The sequence below is a fragment of the Peromyscus californicus genome, unplaced genomic scaffold (assembly GCF_007827085.1).
Source record: "Peromyscus californicus insignis strain IS unplaced genomic scaffold, ASM782708v3 Scaffold_12__1_contigs__length_115047231, whole genome shotgun sequence".
NCBI lineage: Eukaryota > Metazoa > Chordata > Mammalia > Rodentia > Cricetidae > Peromyscus > Peromyscus californicus.
Window position 1 is genome coordinate 97,996,740 of NW_026294413.1, and position 6,157 is coordinate 98,002,896.

The 6,157-nt window shown below is 37.3% G+C and overlaps 1 pseudogene; it reads left to right on the plus strand.

The window, feature by feature from the left end:
* Nucleotides 1-4,484: 4,484 nt before the first annotated feature.
* LOC128108121 (uncharacterized) lies at nt 4,485-4,645 on the plus strand (annotated as a pseudogene).
* Nucleotides 4,646-6,157: the final 1,512 nt, after the last annotated feature.

Sequence of the window (6,157 nt, forward strand, 5' to 3'; positions counted from 1 at the left end):
ATAATTATTAAATACCGATTAATAGTTAATTATCTATAATAGTCAAACTTATACTTATATTAGGTATGTTGTCAAGGTCATAAACTGATATATTTAGATAGATCAATGGTCTTCAAACACTTCAAAGACCTACAGAATATGGCATTTAGCATATTTAATAACCTAAGACTTTTTATGACAGTGAGATGTATGCTCCTGGCAGCACCAATCTACTTCAGAGAAGATAATGGGCATGGAAGAAACTGTATATTGTAACTGTATAAGAAACTGATACTGTAACTGTAATTCTTAATTGATAACAGTTTTTGTTGTATACAACCTTACTATGTTAAAGTTAAAACCTTCCTTTTAAATTAGACAAAAAGAGGGAAATGTGGAATATTCCCTTACACTGTGTCAATATATGTTGCTGTGATTGGTTTAATAAAGAAGCTGACTGGCCAATAGCTGAACAGGATAAAATTAGGTAGGCAGGGAAGCCAAATTGAGAATGATGAGAAGAAAGGAAGAGTCAGTGGAGTCAGCCAGATGCAGAGGGAGCAGGACATGTACAAGATGAGCCATGTGGCTGCACATAGGTTAATACAAATGGGTTAATTTACATGCCACTTTATTCTTCATTTAAAATTGTATTTTAGTTCTAGTTATAAGCCTTTCTATTAATATATATATATATATATATATATATATATATATATATTTAGTTTTGTCTAAAATTAGGACCTATTATGGAAAGATTTTGAAGAATTTTGTCTAAACAATATTAATTTGGAGAAAATTGAGACCTGTATTAGGCAGAATCTTCCAGTCTTATGAATATGTCAGGCAGCTTGCTTGACTTATTAATCAATGTTTATAGGTTTTCAGTATTGGAACCCTATATATGCTTTGTTAATTTTATTCCTATTTCTTTCTTGGAGTGGTGGTATATATCTGTCTGTGTGTGATTTTTTTTATATGAGTATATTGTATCCTGAGACTTGCTAAACAAAATTAAGTTAATTCTGAGAGTTTTGGCTATTCTTTGGAATTTTCTTCATGGACAATCAGGTTCTTCATGTCTCACAGGCTCAAACATTTGAACACTTGGTCCCCAGTTAGTGCTGCTGTTTGGGGAGGTTTAGGAGGTGAGGCCTTGCTGGAGGAGCTGTTTCACTAGGCAACATAGGAGGCTTTGAGAGTATAAAGCCTAGCTCTACTTCTGGTTTGCTGCTCTCTCTGCTTCATGCTTGTGGTTAAGGATGTGACCACTCAGTTTCCTTCCTTATGTGCCTGGTACTATGCTTCCCTACCACGACAGACTCTTAACCCTCTGGAACTGTAGGTCAAAATAACTTCTTTATTACATAAAGTGATTTTGATTATGGTGTTTTATCACGGCAACTAATAAGTACCTAATATAACAAGCATGTGGGGTTTTTGTGTATATGTTTTCCTTTATTTCGTTCTCTCTCTTTCCTTTCTTACATCCTTCCTTTTTCTTTATTCATTTTCTTCTTTCTTTCTTATTTATTTTAACAACAAAACATCACAAAATGAAATATAATGAAATGAAGCAAAAACTACCATATCAAAAATAGACGCAACAACCCAGCATGAGGAAGAGCCCCAAGAACAGGCAGATACTCAGAGACCCATACAAGTATGACACTAATAGCTGTATTATCTACACAGATGACCTGATGTAGAACCATGTAGGCCCTGTGCTTGCTGCTTTAGTATCTGTGAGCTCATATGCACCTTGCTTAGTTGATTCCGATGGCCTTGTTCTCCTGGTGTCCTTCATCTTCTCTGGCTCTTATACCCTTTCTCCTGCCTCTTCTACAGGATTCTCTGAGCTTTGAGGGGAGGGATTTGATGAAGATCTCTAATTCAGACTCTCTCTCCTTATCATGCCTGGCTTTGAGTCTTTGCATCTGTTTCTGTCTGTGCTAGAACCATCTGGCCCTGCACTTGTTTTGTTTGGGGAGCTATTAGAGACTGCTTCTAATTCAGGGGTTATATTTCTATTTTGATTGCTTTTCTGATCTTGATTTAAACTAGGCAACTGGTAACTACTGAGAAAGTTATCCAGTTCTTTTAGACTTTCTGATTTTGTGAAGTACATGTTTTTAACACATGTCCTTAGAATTCTCTGAATTTCTTGGAGGTCTATTGTTATGACCCCAGGTTTGTTTCTAATTTTGTTAACTTAGACACTCTTTCTCCTCCTTTTGTTAATTTGGATAAGAGTTTGTCTATCTTGTTGATTTTTTTTCAAGAGAACCAACTATTTGTTCTCTTTGATTTTGTTCTCATTGATTCTTTATATTTTTCTCTTTGTTTCTATTTCATTGATTTCAGAGCTTGGTTTGATTATATCTTTCTATCTACTATTGGGTGATTTATTATAGAGAGTTATGGTGTGATGTTAAGTTGCTAGTGTAAGATATCTCCTTTTTTGTGTAGGCACTTAGTTGTATGAACTTTCCTCTTAGCACCATTTTCATTGTGTCACATAAGTTTGGGTATATCATTCAATTCTAGAAAGTGTTTGATTTATTTTTTGACCCATTTTTCATTAAGTAGATGGCTTTTCATTTTCCATGAGTTTGCAAGCTTTCTGCTGTCATTGATATCCATGGCTATCTGATGATTTGCAAGGAATTATTTCAATTTTCTTATATTTGTTGAGCTTTGCTTTGTGTCCAATTATGTGCTCAATTTTGCAGAAATTCTATGAGGTACAAAGAATAAGGGATATTCTTTTGTGTTTGGGTAAAATATTCTGCAAATATCTGTTAGCCTATTTGGTTTATAAAGTCTGTTAGCTTCAATATTTCTCTGTTTATATTTTGTCAGGATGACCTGTCCATTGGTGAGAATGGGATATTAAAGTCTCATTATCAGTGGGTGAGGATCAATATGTGATTTCAGCTCTGGGAGTGTTTCTGTTACAAACTTGGTTGCCCTTGTGTTTGTGGCATAGATTTTAAGAATCAAAATGTTATTTTGGTGGATTCTTCCTTTAGTGAGTATATAGTATTTATCTCTGTCTCTTTTGGTTAATTTTGTTTGGAAGTCCATTTTGTTAGACATTAAAATGGCTACACCAGCTTGTTTCTTAGGTCCATTTACTTGGAATATCTATTTCTAACCCTTTAGCCTGAGGTATTGTCTATCCCTAATATTGAGGTGTGTTTCTTGGATGTAGCAGAAGGATGGACTCTGTTTTCACATCCTTTCTGTTAGTCTGTGTCTTTTTATTGGGAAATTGAGACCATTGACACTGAATGATATCAATGACCAATGAATGTTGATTTCTGCTATTTTGTTGCTGTTCTTATTGTGGGTAGTGGTGGCAGTGGTTGTGTGTGTTTCCCTTCTTTTGATTTTGCTGGTGCATGATTATTTATTTCTCATGTTTTCATGGGTATAGTTAATCTCCTTGGGTTGAAGTTTTCCTTCTATCACCTTCTGTAGGGTTGGATTTAGAGATAGGTATTTTTAAATTTGAATTTCTTATAGAATATCATATTTTTTCCACTTATGGTGATTGAAAATTTTGCTGGGTATTGTAATCTGGCCTGGCATCTGTGGTCTCTTAGAGACTATAGCACATCTTCCCAGCACCTTCTTTATTTTAGAGTCTCCATTAAGAAGACAGGTGTAATTATGATAGGTCTGCCTTTATATATTGCTTGGTCCTTTTCCTTGCAACTTTTTTAAAAAATTTTTTAATTTTTATTTTGCAATACAATTCAGTTCTACATATCAGCCACGGATTCCCTTGTTCTCCCCCCTCCTGCCCCCCTCACCTTTCCCCCAGCCCACCCCCCATTCCCACCTCCTCCAGGGCAAAGCCTCCCCCACGGACTGAGATCAACCTGGTAGACTCAGTCCAGGTAGGTCCAGTCCCCTCCTCCCAGGCCGAGCCAAGCAATCCTGTATAGGCCCCAGGTTTCAAACAGCCAACTCATGCAATGAGCACAGGACCTGGTCCCACTGCCTGGATGCCTTCCAAACAGATCAAGCCAATCAACTGTCTCACCCATTCAGAGGGCCTGATCCAGTGGGGACCCCTCAGCCATTGGTTCATAGTTCATGTGTTTCCATTCATTTGGCTATTTGTCCCTGTGCTTTATCCAACCTTGGTCTCAACAATTCTCGCTCATATCAACCCTCCTCATTCTCGCTAATTGGACTCCCAGAGATCCACCCAGGGCCTAGCCATGGATCTCTGCATCCTCAGTAGTTGGATGGGGTTTCTAGGATAACAATTAGGGTGTTTGGCTTTCCCATCACCAGAGTAGGTCAGTTCGGGCTGTATCTCGACCATTGCCAGCAGTCTGTTGTGGGGGTATCTTTGTGAATTTCTGTGTGCCTCTCTAGCACTTTGCTTCTTCCTATTCTCATGTGGTCTTCATTTACCATGGTCTCCTATTCCTTATTCTCCCTCTCTGTTCTTGATCCAGCTGGGATCTCCCGCTCCCCCCAAGCTCTCTTTCCCTCGACCCTCGCCCTTCAAGTGTAGTATCTGTTCTTATCAGTTTAATATCTGATACATCCTCTATCCTTGCAACCTTTAATATTCTTTTTTGTTCTGTATGTGTAGTGTTTTGATTATTATGTAGCAAGGGGGAAGTCCTTTTCTGGTCCAATCTATTTGATATTCTGTAAGCTTCTTATACCTTTATATACATCTCCTTGTTTAGATTAGGAAATTTTTCTTCTATGATTTTGTTGAAAATATTTTCTGTGCTTTTGAGCTGGGTTTCATCTCCTATTCCTATTATTCTTAGGTTTTGTCTTTTCATAGTCTCACAGATTTCCTGGGTATTTTATGTCAGGAGTTTTTTAGACTTAATATGTCCTTTAATCAATTTAATCCATTTCATCTATTTTATCTTCAACACTGGAGAGTCTCTCTTTCATTTCTTGTATACTTTTGGTGAAGCTGACTTCTGTAGTTTCTATTCAAATTCCTAAAATTTTCATTTCCAGAATTCCCTCAGTTTTTGTTTTCTTTATTGATCTGTTTTCATTTTCATGTCTTAAACAATTTTATTTATTTCATTGCACTGCTGCACTATTTGTGTTTTCCTGGCTTTCTATAAAGGATTTATTAATTTCCTCTTTAAGAACGTCTATCACATTCACAAAGGGTGTTTTTCTGTATAGGCATCTGGGTTTGGGATGATTATATATCTAGATTTTGATTTCTGATTTGTGTTTGTTGAGTAGGTATTTTGATTCATTTCTGTTTACCTTCTGGATTTTCAGAGAGTCTAATGACTTTGTGTTGTCTGTTTTCCTGGCCTGTTCAGCTGCCATTTAACAGGGAATGCCTGCTGTTATTTGAGGTTGGGATACTTGGATAATTTGGAGGAAAGAAGGTTGGAGTAAAAGGGTTTTGTGATCTGTTGTGGATGGGATCAGTGAGGAAAAGGAGAATATAGCAGGTTTCTTGCCACAGAGCTGGGGGTGAGACTGTGGAGATTGGATCTCAGGAACAGTAGGAGAGGTGTGGGTCAGCCTTCAGCCTATTTGTTGTTCTAGGAGGAGGGGTCCTTTGGTCAGCAGGGAATGCCTACTGGAGTTGGGGTCCTGGGATAAAGAAACAAGTTGGGGGATAGAGGTTAAGAAGGGAATGTTTGTGGGATCTATAGGAGATGGGGGAAAGTGAGAGGGAAGGCTGCAGCTGGGGTTCTGTTACAGTGGTAGGGAGGTGACTGGGGAATTGGGTCTAGGGGAACAAAGAACTTTTTATTTTTTGCCAATAAGTGACACTCTTATTTCTTCTTCTACAACCTATATGTTCTTTGCTCATCTTTCTTTCTGCCTATCCAAAACTCCTTTACTATATTGTAGATAAGCAATAGAAGCAGAAATCATATATGTCTTTTATCATCTAACACATTGACTTGAACTGTTTTTTGAAAACCTACTGTGTAAATCAAATTCAAGACTTGAATTTTTGCTGGACCTCACTGCTAGAAAATGGCACCTTGAGGTCACTTAAGACTTAAGACTGATATACTATTATCGACTCAGCCTGTTTGTTTAACCTGATGTTAAGGGTACAATCTAACAACCAACCTTACCTGCCTTGTATTTCCCATGTAATCAGGTTTTATAACTAAGTTAATGCATAAATATAATCTTAAATTATGTGCTC